The sequence below is a fragment of the Panthera leo genome, chromosome E3, assembly GCF_018350215.1.
Source record: "Panthera leo isolate Ple1 chromosome E3, P.leo_Ple1_pat1.1, whole genome shotgun sequence".
NCBI lineage: Eukaryota > Metazoa > Chordata > Mammalia > Carnivora > Felidae > Panthera > Panthera leo.
The window spans coordinates 10,333,090-10,351,960 of record NC_056694.1 but is presented as its reverse complement, the minus strand read 5'-3'; the positions used below and the strand labels follow the sequence as shown (position 1 = coordinate 10,351,960).

At 47.5% G+C, this 18,871-nt stretch overlaps 1 long non-coding RNA gene and 1 other non-coding gene across 2 annotated transcripts in view; one reads left to right on the top strand and one right to left on the bottom strand.

The window, feature by feature from the left end:
* Window positions 1-260: 260 nt before the first annotated feature.
* LOC122209709 overlaps window positions 261-18,871 on the top strand; it is a 30,840-nt gene continuing 12,229 nt past the window's right edge. The window contains exons 1-3 of the long non-coding RNA XR_006197720.1: window positions 261-331; window positions 1,237-1,316; window positions 6,694-6,846. This is a non-coding gene — a long non-coding RNA (uncharacterized LOC122209709). The remainder of the gene's footprint in view (window positions 332-1,236; window positions 1,317-6,693; window positions 6,847-18,871) is intronic.
* Window positions 6,691-6,854, bottom strand: LOC122210375. The gene has a single exon (XR_006198027.1). It is a non-coding gene; the product is annotated as a U1 spliceosomal RNA (small nuclear RNA).

The following is an 18,871-nucleotide window of genomic DNA, read 5'->3' as shown; positions in this document are numbered from 1 at the left end:
CGTTGGCGGGGCGCCCGGCCTTGCGCCCCCGCCCATTGTGTGCTGGCCCCCGGGCTTCACCGCAGCCGCCGGCTGTCCCCCGCCCCGCCCAGCCCGTGCGCGCAGGCCGGGCCCTCCCTTCGGGAAGCTGGGGTGGCTTGCTCCGCGCGCTCTGACGCCCTCTCCGCGAGCTGGTCCGGGACCCTGCGCCCCGGCCGGCTGGACTGCCTGCTGTCGCTTAGCTTTTCGTACTCCAGACCTGGCAGCCCCCCCCCGCCCCCCGGAGGCCTGCCCCACTTGGCCCTACTCCGACACCCTCTTCTCGGCCAAGGGGTCGCCCGTCCACACCAAAGTAAGGGCCACCTCCTCCAGGGAGGATCCCCCCCCCACCCCCCCCCACCCCCCAGCTGGGCACTGGCTGAGAATGCACTGGGACGAAGGGCCCTGAAGGGGTGAGATTGGGGGTCAGGATCCGAGCGTGAGAGGCGATGGGAGTGCAGCTAGGAATCCTGACTTCTGGGGTCTGTCTACTCGGGGCTTCGGTATTGGCGGAGGGCAGGGGTGTTGAGATTAGAGTGTAGGTTGCTGAACTAGCAAGAGTCGGCGCATCTCGCTTTTGCAGAGGTCATTGCGCTGGGAAGGAATTCAACCCGGACTTGAATTTCATCTAGCTCAAGCAAAGCTTGGATATGTAATGAGAATTAATTACAGTGGTAGTTTCTCAGACACGGTTTAAAAGAACCTCAGAATTTTTGCAATGTATGCCCAGTACTTTTATATTTAAGCAATTTTTGCTACTTTATCCCAGTGCTGAGATTGACAGAGCAGCTATGAAGTCATTTTCTGTTTTCGTCTCTTCTTATTTACAAGTGATAAAACCACTTTACTATGGGATAGACCCCAAGTAACTTGGGCTCCACCTCTTACTAGCTGTGTAACTTCGAGCAAGTTACTTAACCTCTTTAGTGTCTCAGTTTTATCATCTGTAAAAGGGGAGGATATCACCTACCTCTTTAATGTTGTAAAGATTAGATGAAGAAATGTTGGTAAAATTCTTGGTTCACAATAATCTGTTTTGAGCACCTGTCTCCTATGTGTCTAGCATCATTATGGCTAATTTGGTTTCTTCTCTCCTTGCCCGTTTTGAACTTGGACCCTCCCTCCACCTCTCTGCCCCATAACTCCATTACTCTAAAAACATAAGTGCCCTTGACTAAATGAAAACCTTATTGTTTATTCTTATTTATTTTCTTCCAGTTTTTTGAGACCTTAATATTTATTCTTGAATGGCCTTACATTTTTTATTACAAAGGCTCCCAGTCCAAAGTCGCTTCAAGGTGAGATCCTGGGGGACAGGAACCCATATTAAGAGTCACCTGTCATATCCCACAAGGCCCTACATGAGGGAGAAGGGTGTCATTTATCATTAATGAAGTAAAAAGAGGGAAGGCTTCCAGAAAGGCCGATGGCTGGGGCTCTTCCAGTATGAGGACCATCCATGGATCATCCCTGATTCCAGACTTGATCCTCCTTACTCTACCCAGCCAGCATCCAGGGCCAGTCTTGGGCCATGCCCCAACTAGCAAAAACCCTTTCCCTTCTTTTGGGTTCTCCTGCACAAAGCCTGCCTTCCACCCAGGATCCAGAGATTGAAACCAATCCTAGAAAGTTCCATACCCTTGGCGAATGCCTCCCTGGCAAAGTTAGATGCCCAGCCTCTCCTGAGGTTGTCCTCATGAGCTTTGATACTGATTTGCTCCCTAACTTCTTCGACAGAGTGCATATCCCAGTCTTTACCAGTCCCTGTGGGTCCTGGGGGTGGAAGTCCCCCGAAGGCCCAACAGTTTCTCTGGGAACCTTTAATGTAGTGGTGGGGCCTGTGCATTGCATTTCAAACTGCTTGTGTTTAATCCTGGCCAAGCCACTTACTACTAGCTGTGTGACCTCAAGTGAATCGTGTCAACTGTCAGTTCTCTGTAAAACATGAATAATAGTCGTTGCGATAGTTTGCAGCATTCAGCTATTTTTTGTAACTTTTTTTTATAATGTTTTTTATTTATTTTTGAGAGACAGAGCACAAGTGGGGAAGGGGCAGAAAAAGAGGGAGACACAGAATCTGAAGCAGGCTCCAGGCTCAGAGCTGTCAGCACAGAGCCTGACGTGGGGCTTGAACGCTCGAACTGCAGCAAATCATGACCTGAGCCAAAGTCAGATTCTCAAGTGACTGAGCCACCTGGGCACCCCAGTATTCAGCTATTTTTAAGTTCTGAAATGTTGGTGTTTTGTTGGTGTGATATAGTTAACTTATGTAGGATAATCTGAATATGAGTAATTTTTAGGTTGAGATTAAGGTCAGTGATTTAAATAGTCAATTTCTGTGAAAAGGCATACCGATACTCTACAAATCTGTACAGTCCGCTCCTGTGTCAATCTCAGCGAGCATCTGTGTTGAGCCACTGCAAAGCTTCTGTTACAAGCATGTTACTGTAGGTCAGAGACTTTCCATACAAATGAATAGGAGTATGAGAAAAATTGAAATTGACTCATGGAATTCTCCCATCTATATATGATGAAAGTAAAGAAGAAAACAGAGTACTGAATATGCTTTGTTTATAACCAAAACTGTAGCTCGCTAGCACTAAAAACATGCAGACTTTCCCTGTCTCTCTACCCTTTCTTGCTCCTACTCTGTGCTCTGTCTCTCTCTCTAAAATAAATAAACATTAAAAAAATTAAATGGGTGGCTGGGTGGCTCAGCCTGTTAAGTGTCTGACTTCAGCTCGGGTCATGATTTCCCGGTTCTGAGAGTTTGAGCCCTGCATCAGGCTCTGTGCTGACAGCTCAGAGCCTGGAACCTGCTTCAGATTCTGTGTCTCCCTCTCCCCTGCTTGTGCGCGCGCTCTCTCTCTCTCTCTCTCTCTCTCTCTCTCTCTCTCTCTCAAAAATAAATAAACATTAAAAAAGGGGGGGCACCTGGGTGGCTTGGTCGGTTGAGCATTCCGACGTCAGCTCAGGTCACGATCTCACGGTTGGTGAGTTCCAGCCCCGCGTTGGGCTCTGTGCTGACAGCTCAGAGCCTGGAGCCTGCTTCGGATTCTGTGTCTCCCTCTCTCTCTGGCCTTCCCCTGCTCGCATTCTGTGCTGTGTCTTTCTCTAAAATAAACAAACATTTTAAAAAATGTACAAAATAAAAAAATAAAAATGTGCAGACTGCAAAATATCTCAAAAAACTGTTCAGAAAGATCTCAGATATATTAGAGAAGAGGTGGGAATGTTTGGGTAAGAAGGATGCTTCACCTCTGTCTCCTTGGTCTGGTCTGTTTGCCATGGAGCAGTCGTGGTGTTTTCCTCAAAAAACAAAATCAAGGCATGCCATGGTCTCTGCTCGGACCCTCCGTCCTCCAGAGTAGGAACCAGAGCCTTTCACTGTGACCTACTCACCTTCCGGCCCCTCCCTGCCTCTCCCATGGGTCTCGGCCCAGCCAAGGTGGCTGCGTGGCTCTGTATGTCTGATGCCCCAGCCTTCGGGCCTTTCCACCTGCTGTCCCCCTGATACCCACAGGACGCCCACCTTCGCCTCCTTTAGGCTTCTGCTCAGAGAAGCCCTCCCTAACAGCTCTATTTGAAATAGCAGCAGCCCCCCCCCCCCACTTTTTTACCCCTCTGGCTCTTCTCTCACCTGAGTTATTAACTTACTGTTTTCTTATTTAAGGCCTGCCCATCCTGAGAGCACAAAGGGAGTTTGTTTTGCTTGCTGATAAAGTCTTTTTTTTTTTAAGCTTATTTATTTATTTTGAGAAATACTGCGCAAGTGGAGGAGGGGCAGAGAGACGGGGAGACAGAACCCCAAGCAGGTCTCACACTGTCAGCGCAGAACCTGACACGGGGCTCTATCTCATGACTGTGAGATCATGACCTGAGCGGAAATCAAGAGTTGGATGCTCAACCAACTGAGCCACCGGGTTTCCCCTTAAGGCTGTAAATTTTGCCCTAAGTATTCCTGTAGGTGTATCCTCTCTGTTTTATCATATGGTGTTTTCGTATCTTCTTTGACCAGTCAATACTTAGAAAGGTATTTTCATGTTTGGAATGCATGGGGATTTGCTTATGTTCCGTCTTGCTGATTTCCCACTGTATTCTATTGTGGTCAGAGAATATGCTATGCACGATAGTGATTTTTGGTATTTATTAAGACTTGTTTGTGACTTAGCATGTGGTCAGTTTTTTGAAAATAGTCTGTGTGTATTCTCTATCTCATATGGAGTTTTATGAGGGTAGTTTATTTTTATTTATTTATTTATTTATTTATTTATTTATTTTTAGATTTTTTTATTTTTCTAAGTCATCTCTACACCCAGCATGGGGCTCAGACCCACAACCCCAAGATCAAGAGTCACACACTCTTCTGACAGAGCCAGCCAGGCGCCCCTGTGAGGGTGGTTTAAATCTTCCATGTCCACACTGCTTCTTCCCTGCTTGCTCTAGCTCTCAACTGGTGGGAGAGGTATTTTAATGTATTTCATCACCGTGATTGTGGATTTGTCAACGTGTGTTTGTAATTCTGTGAATGTTTGCCTTTTGTATTTGGAGACTGTTGTTATGTGCCTACAGGTTTAAATTCTTTTGTCTTGGTTAACTGATCCTTTTGAACATTATGTAGTGAGGCTCTGTGCCTACCAGTGTTTTGTTTTCTTCTGTTTTTGCCTAAAAGTCTGCTTGAATTGGTCCGTAGTCATGTTCTTTTGCCTCACGTTTTAATTAATTAATTTATTTGAGAGAGAGAGAGAAACTGGGCAGGAGAGAGAGAGGGGCAGAGGGAGAGAAGAATCTTAAGTAGGCTCTATACTCAGTATGGAGCCTGACACAAGCCTCAATCCCATGACCCTGGGATCATGACCTGAGCCAAAATCAAGAGCTGGCCGCTTAACCGACCGAGCCACCCAGGCACCTTGCCTCACATGTTTTCCCCTCATCTCTTGACATTTAGTCTTTTTGAATCTTTATGTTTTTAGGTGAGCCTCTTGTAAATAGCATATGGTCAAATATTATGAATAGTGTATAATCATATAACCCTTTAATTGCCAAGTTAGTCTATTTTCATTTATTGTGATTACAGACGTATTTGAATTATTTATGTCATCACATGGAAATTGGTTAGTATCTTTTATTCCTTCCCCCAACCTTTCTTATTATAATAATTCTATTTCAAAATTTTAGAAGTTGTCGATTTCTGGCATGCATCTTTGATTCAACAAAGCCAAAAATTAATCCCAAACAAAACAAGGACCTTGGAACCCTTCTTATTTTTTTTATTTTTTAAAGCTAGCTCTGTGCCCAGTGTGGTGTTCAAACTCACAACCCTGAGATCAAGAGTCACATGCTCTACTGCCTGAACCAGTCAGGCGCCCCTCTGCCATCAGTCTTATTATGGTCAGATAATCAGCCCTGGTAGTGCCACTGGTAGCTTTAAACTTCTTTTTTCCTTTTTGCTTTTGTTATGCGTGTTCACCGTGATGGTTTTGAAGTGAAGACTTACTCTTTTTTTTTTTTTAATGTTTGTTTGTTTATTTATTTATTTATTTGTTTGTTTGTTTGTTTGTTTTGAGAGAGACAGAGACAGAACACGAGCAGGGGAGGGGCAGAAAGAGAGGGAGACACGGAATCCGAAACAAGCTCCAGGCTCTAAGCTATCAGCACAGAGTGCGACGCAGGGCTTGAACCCACAAACTGTGAGATCATGACCTGAGCCGCTCATGTGAGACTGACTGAGCCACCCAGGTGCCCCGAAGACTTACTCTTTCTAAACACGGGTAGGGTTTATGCTTCTTGGGTCTTGAAACTTGTATCTTTTGTCAGTTCCGAAAATTGAGCAATCATTCTGTCTTTAAATATTGTCCTTCCCCCATTCTTTCTCTCTCTTTATTGGATCCTACTAGGCCTATGTTGACATTTGTTATTCTCTCTTCTATGCCTTCTAACTTCTCCTTTGTATTTCCTCTCATTTTGGTTTTCTGTGCATTCTGGGCACAGAGAATCTGTTCCTCAGACGTGTCTCCCAGCTTACTAGTTTTGATTTCAGCTACTTTAACCTGTTATACAGCTCATTTCCTTTTTTAAATTTTGTTTCATGGAGCGCATGTTTCATTTTTAGAAGTTCTACTTGAGGGGTGCCTGGGTGGCTCAGTCGGTTGAGCGTCCGACTTCGGTCCAGGTCATGATCTCACGGTTCGTGGGTTCGAGCCCCGCGTCGGGCTCTGTGCTGACAGCTCAGAGCCTAGAGCCTGCTTTGAATTCTGTGTCTCACTCTCTGTCTGCCCCTTCCTACTCACACTCTGTCTCTCTCTGTCTCCCAAAAATAAACATTGAAAAAAAATTTTTTTTTTTAAATAATAAAAGTTCTACTTGATTCTTCTACACACCTGCCTCCGCACCATGAATGATATCTTATTCTTTAGAGTTCTGATTCCTAACATTTTTCCCTTTAATCATTTGTTAAATCATTTTAATTGAATTATAACATACATCTGGAGAAATGTACTAATCATAGATGCATACCTCACCAAATTTCCAAAAGTGAACCAAGCCTTGCGACCAGCACTAGGGTCAGATCTCAGAACATTCTAGAATCCACGGAAGTCTCCCTCGTGCTCACACCCAGTCTCTCCTTCCCTCCAAAGGCCAACACTTTTTATATTCATTTTTTTTTTCCTACAGGGGAAAACGCGATTGTAGTCAGCCACTACCACAAGTTATGCAGTCGAGTTTCCCACATTTGGGGAAATCACAGAGGTCAGCACGTCCAGAGTGCAATGGATAAGCCTCACCCTGGGAAAACCACCTTCGTGATCATGGTATCTCCCCTGCCAGGTAAGTATATATATTCTCTCTCTTTTTTTTTTTTTTTTTTAATTTAATCTCTACACCCAACGTGGGGCTCGAGCTCGCGACCCTGAGATCAAGTTACATGCTCTTTTGCCTGAGCCAGCCAGCCTATATTCGTTTTTAAGACTCATTTGATGTCTTTTAGATTGTTGTCATCTTCTGTTTGTTGTGCTCTCTGAGTTTCAATCCAAATTGCGCCCCGCCCCCCCCTGCCCCGCCCCGGGATTTTGACATTTCTCAGCGTGAGCTTATCCTCACAGTGGCTGGTTCTTAATTATCCTTTCCTCCAGTAGAATCCATCACAGCCTGGGTAAAATGGAGTATGGCTTCAGAGCTTTTCCCCTTGGCTTATTCCCCAGGAGTATCACCAGACCAGGCTCGGTATTTATGTCGGCATTTGGCTTGAGAGTTTCTGGACTGTCCCAGCCCGGTAAACCACGTGATGCTGGGCTGGGAGTTTGGGATTCTCTGGCTGAAACAGACAAGCTTGCTTGTCACCCACCTCCCTGTAGATGGACACATTTTCTCAGGTTCCCCCTTTCACTTTTCAGAGTTCTCAGGTCCACCTCTAGCCCTGGGTGTGCCCCAAGGATGGCTTCTGTCCCCACAAGGGCGCTAAGCATAAGCCCCTGCTGCTCACCCTTTCTTCACCCGGGGACAGAAGCCGGGTGAGCTCATTAGCTGTCATCTGCGGGGGACAGTGCCCTCTTGTTTCTGGCATCTGACGACTTCTCTTTCTTTTGTGCGAACTCAGCCATGCATTTGAGATCATTTCTGTTCTGTTTCATTGACCATTTTCAGGTGTTTGTGAGGAGAGAAATTTCAGATTATTATAGTATGCAAAATCAGAAACACTTGAAGACGTCAGTGAGCTGTTGAGCACTTGAAAGGTAGCTCGTGCGGCCGTGTGGAACAGATTTTTAATTTTCATTTAATTTTATGTTTTTATTTTTTGAATGAAGAACAAATTTACATCCAAGTTAGTTAGCATGTAGTGCAATAATGATTTCGGGAGTAGATCCCAGTGATTCATCCCCTATGTGTAACGCCCAGTGCTCATCCCAACAAGTGTCCTCCCTAATGGCCCTTGCGCGTTCAGCCCATCCCCCGACCCCAAACCCTTGCAGCGACCCTCACTTTGTTCTCCATATTTAAGAGTCTCGTAGGTTTTGTCCCCTCCCTGTTCTTACATTATTTTTGCTTCCCTTCCCTTATGCTCATCTGTTTTGTATCTTAAACCCTACATATGTATGAAGTCATAGGATCTTTGTCTTTCTCTGACTAATTTCGCTTAGCATAATACCCTCCAGTTCTATCCACATAGTTGCAAATGGCAAGATTTCATTCTTTTTGATCCCCGAGTAATACTCCGTTGTATATATAGACCACATCTTCTTTATCCATTCATCCATCGATGGACATTTAGGCTCTTTCCATCCTTTGGATATTATCGATAACACTGCTGTAAACATTGGGGTGCATGTGCCCCTTCAAAAAAGCACACCTGTATCTCTTGGGTAAATACCCAGTAGTGCAATTGCTCGGTCATAGGGTAGCTCTATTTTTAATTTTTTGAGGAACCTCCACACTGTTTTCCAGAGTGGCTGCACCAGTTGGCATTCCCACCAGCAGTGCGAAGGGGTTCCTCTTTCTCTGCATTCTTGCCAGCATCTGTCATTGTCTGAGTGGTTAATTTCAGCCATTCTGACTGGTGTGCGGTGGTTTAGTGTGTTTTTTACGTATTTATTTTGAGAGAGAGAGAGGGAGTGTGGGAGGAGCATAGAGAGAGGGAGACAGAATCCTAAGCAGGCTCCACGTTGACAGCACAGAGCCCACTTGGGGCTCAGTCCCATGAACTGTGATATCGTGACCTGAGCTGAAATCAAGGCTCGGAGGCTCAACTGACCGAGCCACCCAGACGCCCCTAATTTTCATTTAATTTTAATTAATTGGCACTGAAATTTAAATAGCCACAGGTAGCTTGTGGCTCCCACATTGGACAGTCTGGCCTTAGAAAGGAAGGAAGAACTCATTAAAGCCCCATGAGCTTGGCATGCTCGGGTCAGACTCACCCCAGGGTGTGGACCACGGGCGTTCCACAGCCCCGGTCCACGGCTCTGAGCACCTTGATGGAGGTCAAGTGGGAAGCTTGTGGGTTGGCCTAGATTCCATTCTGTGGATGTGGACCCACAAGTGCTGGATGAATGGGCCAGCGTGCCCGGAGGACAGGCCCTAGGGGGTGCCCTGGGGTTCTGTATTAGGCCCCACCTATTTATCTGTTGAGGGCGTGGCACAGAGTTGAGAAGGATTAGGAACACCTTGAGTGACAGTCATGACCAGGACCCTTGTGGTCTCTTCTGCCCCTTAAAACCGTGGCTTGCTGTCTTCGCCACCGACCCCTATTCTGTCCTCAGCCCTTTCCTGACCCTCAGACTCTCCCTGGAGGGCCCCTCCCCTGGCAGGACTGCCCACCCCGGGGCCTCTGTTACAGCCTCACACATCTGGTGATTCCCCCGACGCCCAGCTTCTATACTCCCCACTCTTGACGTGCTTACTCTTCTGATACAAAAGTGTACATACGTATATGTCCACGTTCACATAGATAAAACGTTTATGAAAGTAAACTTTATGTGCACAGTGGGCAAGATTCAAAATCCATCCATGAGTATACAGTGAGGTTTGTCTCCCCCACGCCCTGGATTCCAAGCCACCAAATTCCCCTTCCCCAGGGCAACGGCTGTCCTTCAACACTGGGAACACCTTTCCTCAAGAGCCTTAGGGATTTCTGTGTGACCTGCCAAACAGCAAGTGCCTGGAGGGCAGGGCTAATCTTGTCCGTTCTCTGCAGGCTCCCTGGGCACAGGAAGGCTGTGATGCTTGGGTCAACCACAGCCATCTGAGGACGAGGCTCCTGAGTAGTAACAGGGAGTATAATGGAGCCTTAGTGGGGATCCGTGAACCTCCGGCAGCATTGTGGGCCACAGTGCTCCTTGAAACTCCCCCCACTAGCTTCCCAGGGGCACCAGGCTGGAGACAGAGCTCATTCCTGGGACTGCTTCAGATTCTGTGTCTCCCTCTCTCTTTGCACCCCTCCCCCCCGCACTCTGTCTCTCTCAAAAATAAACATTAAAAAAATTAAAATGTTTTTATTTATTTTTGAGAGAGAGAGAGAGAGCACATGCAGGGGAGGGTCCGAGAGAGGGAGACAGAGAATCTCAAGCAGGCTCCATGCTGTCAGCGCAGAGCCTGACGCGGGACTCCAACTCAGGCTGCGATCATGACCTGAGCCAAAATCAAGAGTCAGACACTAAACCAACTCGGCCACCCAGGCGCCCCTCTAAATTTGTTTTTCTAGCAACGAGCTGAGACCAAAGGGAAGGGAGGGTTTGAAGGGTGCTGAGGGATGGGGTCCTGAAGGGTACAAGACGAGGGTTGAGTCCATGCCAGGGAGAGACCTTCTGTACCCATTTCCAGTTTTCCTTTCTTGCACTGGAATTCTGCTCTCACAGCTCAAGCCTTGGGTAGAAGTCTTGGGGAGGTCCACATCTTGGGGGGTAAAGAGGATCAGAGAGCTGGAAAAAAATAGGGAGAGGGACAAGATTATGGGAAGGAGCAAGTCAGGCAAGTGGTGACGGACAAGGTTGAGCTGGAACCCCTCCCTGGGAGACCTCAGGGGCGTTTGGTGGGGGAGACACTGAACTTCCTGAGTCCCCAAGGCCCGGGATCTGATTGACTATTTGTATTGTAAAATCCAGGGAGCTTGGCGACCCTGGGGCCACAGGCATCATCACCACACTTGGTTGGAGGTTGGTTGGAGGTTGGTTGGAGGTCACCATCGGGTGCTGACCAGCCCCAGCCTGTCCCGGACACTGAGTCCTCCTACACTGCCAGGCACTCCCAAGTCCTTGCTCACCTCTGTGCCTTTGCATGTGCCGTTCCCTCTTCCCAGAATGTCTTTCCCTCTCGGTCCCCACTGCTCCCACATGCCTGCCCACCAGACAACCACCCACTCCTTTTCTATGCTCACTGCGAATGCCGCCGCCTCCAGGGAGCCTCTCACAGCACGGATTCCTCAGCACAGTCTATTGGTGTGTCTGCCTTCCCCCACTGTGCCATGGGTCCTCCAGTCCCAGGGCCACGTGGGGTTCGCTTCTACCCCGTCCACCTACCCTCCTGCAGGCAAATGGGTATGCAGCTCATGCTTGCTGAATAAATGAATTTTTTTTTTAAAGCTAGTAGCATTACTTCTAGGTAAGTGAGACTTGGCTTTAAACTGTGCTGATGTGGGGGCGCCTGGGTGGCTTAGTCGGTTGGACGTCCGACTTCTGCTCAGGTCATGATCTCACGGCTCTTGAGTTCGAGCCCCGCATCCGGCTCTGTGCTGACAGCTCGGAGCCTGGAGCCTGCTTCCGATTCTGTGTCTCCTTCTCTCTCTGACCCTCCCCTGTTCGCGCTCTGTCTCTCCTTCAAAAATAAATAAACATTAAAACAAAGTTTTTTAATAAAAATAAAAATAGACTGTGCTGATGTGGAATTTGTACTCGCCTGTGAAAGTTGTTCTGAGACGCAGTGAGCTCCGCCCCCCCGGAATCAAATGTCACCCACCTTTAAAGGCAATGTAACAGACATCCACTGGTGTTACCCTGCCAGAATCGCAGTGTCTCTTGCACTCTCCCATTTACCACTGTAAGCGAGAAAGGACACAGGATCCAGGCTCGGACAAGCATGGTACCCAGCCTCCTGGGGACAGCAATCAATCCAGGCGGCTTGCACGTGACCCAGCAGGTCAATCAGTACCCTTCCTCGCCATTGATGCCTGAATGCAGGGAGGCAAAGCTTCCCTTCCTGGGGTTGCTAAGCTGGAACTCCTTTGTGAGCCACTGAATTTGATTTTTGTTTTGCCTTATTTTTCTTAAGCCAGTTTGAGTTGGTTTCCATTGCTAGAAACCACGTAAGTTTGACTCAATAAAGGCCAAGTCAAGTAAAGTGCATGCTTCTGACTGGTCGGGGGGGCAGGGGCGGCGTATCAGCTCCGAGCAGTTTAGTTTTACAGGTAGAGAAATAAAATGCCACCCGTTCCCAGTGCGCTGAGAAGTCTGGAGACCACGTCCTGTGTGTAAAATGAGGAAGACCTGGGGATTTTTAGCCAGGAGAAGGGAAAACTGGAGGCTGCAGAGAGGCATGCTGGGAGGACTGGACTTGGGCAATAGCTGAAAGGTACAAGACAAGGAGTGACTGGACAGTGACAAAAGCTGTCTGAAAATAGAGGCACTGCTGTGTTAGGTAGTGAGATCCCCATCACTGGTGGTATTCCAACAGAGACAGAGAAGGAATCAAGAGTACTGATGAGGCGGTTTTTACCTTGTTTATAACAACGGTCCACAATAGGGAAGTACACTCTTCCCAGCTGGGGGAAAACGTGGATGCTTTTTTTCCTTTTTTTTTTCTTCAGTCACTCAATGACTTAGGGAGTGCAGTTGACATATAGTGCATCTTATTCTTTTTTTTTTTTTAATTATTTAAAGTTTAATTATTTATTTTGAGAGAGGCAGAGAGAGCACAAGCAGGGGAGGGGTAGAGAGAATCCCAAGCAGCCTCCCGATATGGAGCTCGAACTCACAAACCATGAGATCATGACCTGAGCCAAAACCAAGAGTCAGATGCTTAAGTGACTGAGCCACCCAGGCGTCCCTAGGGAATTTGATTCTTTGGACTGGCTCAAATACTAAGGGTGCCTCTATTGAGAACCACTGGGAGAAAAGATTAGATTAGCAGAGTAATTTTAGATTGTATTTTAGTGATGGAACAAACCTTCTACAGAACCCTAAGACACAACAATTCCACCTCTAGTATTTTTTTTTTAACGTTTGCTTATTTTTGAGCAAGAGAAAGAGAGAGAGAGTGTGTGCAAGGGAGGGACAGAGAGAATCCCAAGCAGGCTCTGTACTGTCAGCACAGAGCCCAACGTGGGGCTCAAACTCATGAACTGTGAGATCATGACCTGAGCCAGAATCAAGGGTCCGACGCTTAACCGACTGAGCCCCCAGACGCCCCCCCCACCTCTAATATTTAACATTCAGATACATTCATGTTTGTAGGAAATGGTATATGTACACAGTTATTTCAGCGAAAGAGTTGGAAGCAATTTCAGTGTCTCTAAATTAGGGTTCATCATGGGGCGCCTGGGTAGCTCAGTCGGTTAAGCGTCTGACTTCAGCTCAGGTCATGATCTTGCGGTCTGTGGGTTCGAGCCCTGCATCGGGCTCTGTGCTGACAGCTCGGAGCCTGGAGCCTGTTTCCGATTCTGTGTCTGCCTCTTCCTCTGACCCTCCCTGTTCATGTTCTCTCTCTCTCTGTCTCAAAAATAAATAAATGTTAAAAAATAAAAAATAGAAAAATAACAAATTAGGGTTCATCCACATGCTGGTGTACTGTGCAGCCCTAAAATCGAATGGGGGATCCACTCTGAGCTAAGATTAATCAGAAATGCTTCACAGACTTTTGTTCATCGAAACACCTATACAAAGATCTTCCTTGACTTACTACAGGATTACGTCCTGATCAACCGATTGTATGTTTTCCACTTAAAGTGGAAAACGCATGTAATATATCTGACCTACATCATAGCTTAGCCTAGCGGACTTTAAACGTGCTCAGAACACTTACATTCGCCCATACTTGGACAAAAATCATCTAACACAAAGCCTGTTTTATAATAACGCATTGACTCCTGTGACATCCTGAACGCTGTTCAGACAGTGAGAAGCAGAATGCCTCCCTGGGCACAGGAGGGTTGACTGTACATCGGTCATTCACCCTCATGATTGCGTGGCTGATGGGAAGCTGCCACCTCCCCGTGTCACGAGAGAGGACCATCCTACACGTCGCTAGACCGGGAAAAGATCCAAATTCTAAATTCCAAGTACCGCGTCTACTGAATGCACACTGCTCTCACACCATCATAAAATTGAAAAATCCCAAGTCGGGCCTGTCTGTAGAACGTTCAAGGCAGCACTATTAGTTATCATGAAGCCTTGGAACCTGCCCAGATGCCCATCCACAGTAGAACGGATAAATGGTCGCGTATTCATTCAATGGAGTAGCTCACAGAAGAGAGGAGGAATCAGTTGCAACTATACAACACGGATGAATTTCACAGACGTAAAGGAGGGGAAAAGAAACTAGACACAGAAGACAAAATACCCTGAGCCCTGTCTATACAAGTACAAAAGCAGGCAAAACTGTAATGTTAGAGGTCAGGATGGTGGTTGCACGGAGGGCAGCACAATGCTTTTCCCTTATGATATGAGCACTTTCATGTATGTATATTTTACTTAAAAAAACAGTTGCAGAAATGGGATGAGAAAGCATCTCATCTATGGGAATGATGTCATCTCTGAGATTATGGGATGGAAAGAAGCAAGGGACCAGAGGAGTGTGTGTCCATGAAAAAGTGTGTGCTGGGGCGTACCTGGGCGTCTTAGTTGAGCATCTGACTCTTGGTTTTGGCTCAGGTCATGATCTCCTGGTTCATGAGTTCGAGCCCCCCATGGGGCTCTGTGCTGACAGGGTGGAGCCTGCTGGGGATTCTCTTTCTCTCTCTCCCTCTGCCCCTCCCATGCTCTCTCGCTCTCTCTCTCAAAATAAATAAACATTAAAAAAAGGGGGGGCACCTCAGTGGCTCAGTCAGTTAAGCATCTGACTCTTGACTTCAACTCAGGTCATGATCTCAAGGTTCGTGGGTTTGAGCCCCGCATTGGGCTCTGTGCTGACAGAGCGGAGCCTGCTTGGGATTCTCCCTCTCTCTCTGCCCCTCCCCTGGTCTCTAAATAAGTAAACAAACAAACTAAAAAAATTTTTTTTAATTAAGTCAGGTTGAGAAGGATTGGTGGCGGCCATGTTTCAGAGCAACAGAGAATAAAGAGACCCAACAGGAAGTATCCATAGGGTACTTAGTAATGTGGCCAACACAACACAACAGCTGTAAAATACTCTTCTGAGATTATTGAGGAAACTTAACTGTGAACTGGATATGAGATCATACTGGGAGTGATTGTTCATTTTCTTGAGTCTGATAATGGGATTGTGGTTTTGGAGAGGACGGGGTTTTAGGTGATGTATGTTGAAGTATTCAACGTGTTCAGGAAGTGAAATGTTATGATGCTTGGGAATCAGTTTTGAAAGGTTTCAGCAAATCCAGCCAACCAGCCGTATACACACGCGGGCAAATGTTAACAATCTTTGAATATAGATGGTGGGCATAAGGGGCTCATGAACCCATTATTTCAACTTTTCTTAATATTTGAAGTTTATCGTAATAAAACGTTTGGGGGAAGTCTCAAAGATGGCCCACTGGGGCACAGTTTTATAGTCCTTGGACTCACTTTGTGTACAGCCATTTGTGAACTAAGGAGAACCAAAAGCCCAGCTGAAGTGCAGAAAGGCCCCGGGAAGGCCGGGGTGCTCGGGATTTCTGGGGTCCGTGTAGGTTTGCAGAAGCACTGGGGTGAGGCTGGAGAGGTGGCCTGAGTGGCATGAGGAAGGGCCTTGAGTGCCAGGTTAAGGAAGCTGATTTTGTCTAGGACTCGAGCAAGCCACCAAATGGCGTGAACAACGCTGGCATATCAGCTGGGAGCAGTGAGGGTGGTGATGAACTGGAAAGAGGAGCCTTAGCGTCAAGTGCCGAGGGGCAGGGCAGCCTGGTGGGGGTCTCTGATCATCAGGGGAGACGGGAGTCCCCTCTGAAGGGAACAGCTGCCCCCTGGAAACAGAAGAGAACTTCTCAAGAGCATCCATGGGCACCTGGGTGGCTCAGTCAGTTGAGCGTCTGACTCTTGATTTGGGCTCAGGTCGTGATCTCCCGGTTCGGGAGCTCTAGTCCCGCGTCGGGTTCTGTGCCGACAGCTCGGAGCCTGGAGCTGCTTCGGATTCTGTGTCTCCCTCTCTCTCTGCCCCTCCCCCGCTCGTGCTCGCTCACTCGCTCGCTCTCAAAAATAAATAAGCATTTTAAAGAATTTAAAAAAGAGCATCCAAAACCCTTTCTTTGCATGAGAAATCTGGTTTAGAGCGTTGACCCATTTAAAAACAGAAGCAAAACAGAACACTGTCGGAAGCAGACAAAGCAAGACTGAGGCCCTGATCGGGTTCAGGGGCCGCCATCCTCGGGGGAGTGGGGAGGTGTGACAACCCAGAGGGCGGTGGGGAGGCCTGACTGCAGAGGTGCCCAGGGGCGGACTCCATGCAGGAGACTTGGTGACTAACCAGATTCAGAAGGGGGAGGGCGGAGTCCAAAGCGCCTCCCAGGTATCCAGCGTGGGCAGCTGGTGAGTGAGGAAGGCACTCTGGAGGCGGAATCACAGAAGGAGGGCAGGATGCTGGGGAAGGGGAGTCCGTGTCTGGGCTGGAGACTTGGACACAGGGAGCTGGAGGTCCCGGGGTGGGCAGCTCTGTTGGAGGAGGGTTAGTCTGAGAGTCTGAGGACAGATGGGGGAGGCAGGAGGGGCAGAAGAGACCACAGGGGTCCCGGTCGTGACTGTCACTCAAGGTGTTCCTAATCCTTCTCAACTCTGTGCCACGCCCTCAACAGATAAATAGGTGGGGCCTAATACAGAACCCCGGGGCACCCCCTAGGGCCTGTCCTCCAGGCAGGCTGACCCATTCATCCAGCACTTGTGGGTCCAAATCCACAGAATGGAATCTAGGCCAACCCACAAGCTTCCCACTTGACCTCCATCAAGGTGCTCAGAGCCGTGGACCGGGGCTGTGGAACGCCCGTGGTCCGCACACTGGGGTGAGTCTGCCCAGGCTATGAGGCCATAGGGAGCGACTCCTTCCTGTTTTAGGGGAAGGGAATATGACCTTTTATTGAGCAATTACAAGTCAGGGAGGAGCAGAGAGAGAGGGAGAGAGAATCCCAAGCAGGCTCCGTACTGTCAGGGCAGTGCAGAGCCCGATGTGGGGCTTGAACTCATGAACTGTGAGATCATGACCTGAGCTGAAGTTGGATGCTTAAGCGACTGAGCCACCCAGGCGCCCTTGTGGTGTTTTTAGATTACACAGGAATGATCTCCACCTCCACCCCGCTTCTGGCCCCAGCTCTACTTGGATTTTGCCATACTCCCTAGCAAGCTGTATCAGAATTTTGGCAGGACAAGAGGGGCTATGAAAGCTTGTTCTGAAAAACCTCTCCATATGTCTCTGATTTGGCAGGCTAAGATAACTGGAAAACCCTGCTCGTGAAATTCTCTGAAATGTTCCATAAAATTTTTAAATTTTATTTTAGATGCACAGCTGAGCCCCCATGGAAGAGAAATCCCAGGAGCCTAGGAACAAAGAGGGGACTAAATAGGGTAGATGACAGCCAGTGAGTTTGATGAGGGAGCATAACCGCAGGCTGAGAGCAAAGTACAAGCTAGCACCCCGCCCCCACCCCCCCCTTCAAGGTGGTTCATGTAGGATATTCCTTGGACACTCCCTGGCTACCCCAAAACAGGAAAGGACAAAAAACAAATGGTTAAACTGATAAGAGTCTCCACCAGTTTACAAGAAAAAGGCAATCCCATCAATAGCCTAAAGTCCAGGAACTCCCTACTTATTGTCTTAAGAGGGAACGAAAACCTTAGCTGACAATAGCTAAGCCTGCAGTAATCTGTGAGTCTTTAGCCTATGAAAATCTCTTTGGAAACTTCCCTTTTGACTTTACCCTCCCCAGCCCCGTAGTATATAAGGAGCCCCTCTTCACAACCCCAGTGCAGCTCTTTCTGCCTACAGGCCCTGTACCATGCTTTAATTTTTTCATTTTATTTTATTAATATATTTTTGAGAAAAAGAGAAAGACAGAGTGCAAGCTGGGGAGGGGCAGAGAGAGAGGTGGACACAGAATCCGAAACAGGCTCCAGGCTCTGAGCTGTCAGCACAGAGCCCAACGTGGGGCTCGACCTCACGGACCATGAGATCATGAACTGAGCCGAAGTTGGACGCTTAACCAACTGAGCCACCCAGGCGTCCCCCAGCTCCGTGCTTTAATAAAGTCACCTTTTTGCACCAAAGACGTCTTCAAGAGTTCTTTCTTGGCCGGCAGCTCCGAACCCCACCATCACCCCAAAACCTCATCCAGTTGATAATGTGTCTTCCCTTAGGTGTCAGTGAAGGTTGGTAGCCAGGAATGACAGGAGATGAGGCCCTGGATTAGGGTTGCCAGAAAAAAATAATATAGGATGCCCATTTATGTATGTATGTATGTATGTATGTATGTATGTATGTATGTATGTATATGAACAGACAGATATATGCATTTGTTTATATACATAAACAAATTTTTTTGGCTAAATATGGCAGCCCGGACCCACCTAAAATGGAAATTTTACCCAAGAGTCCTGTAAAGTTGACCCTTGAAAAGCCACTGTCCATTAAAGGGCCAACTAGAGGTAATGTGTCTACCGGAGGGTGATAAGCAAATTTGTCTGCCTCAGCCTGAGAATTCAAAGCCCCTGACCTAGTTTCACACTTGCGTGGGATTCCAGATCACCCCACAGGAATGGCTCAGTAATTTCTTACTCAGTAATTTCTTGCAAGCCAAGAAATCAACAGAAACAAAGATGCTCCTGAAGAAAAAGAAGAAAAAAGTGAGAATGGGGGTAGGGAGGAGCCCTAAAGGTATGCCCCCAGACTATAAGGGGTTCTTAAAACAAAAAGCAAACACAAATGATGAGTTTACAGTTAAGAAATGTCAGAGCCCTTGAGGAGATACATATTCCACAAGTAAGACTCAAAGGAGGCATCTTGGTGGCTCAGTTGGTTGAGTGTCTGACTCTTGATTTTGACTCAGGTGATGAGCTCCCAGTTCATAAGTTGAGTCCGGCAACGGGCTCTGTGATGACAACGCAGAGCCTGCTTGGGATTCTCTCTCTCCTTCTCTTTCCCGCCCCTGCTGTCTCCCCCCGCCCCCCTCTCTCTCAAAATAAATGAATAAAAACTTAAAAAATAAGACTCAAAGGTACAGCAATTAGGA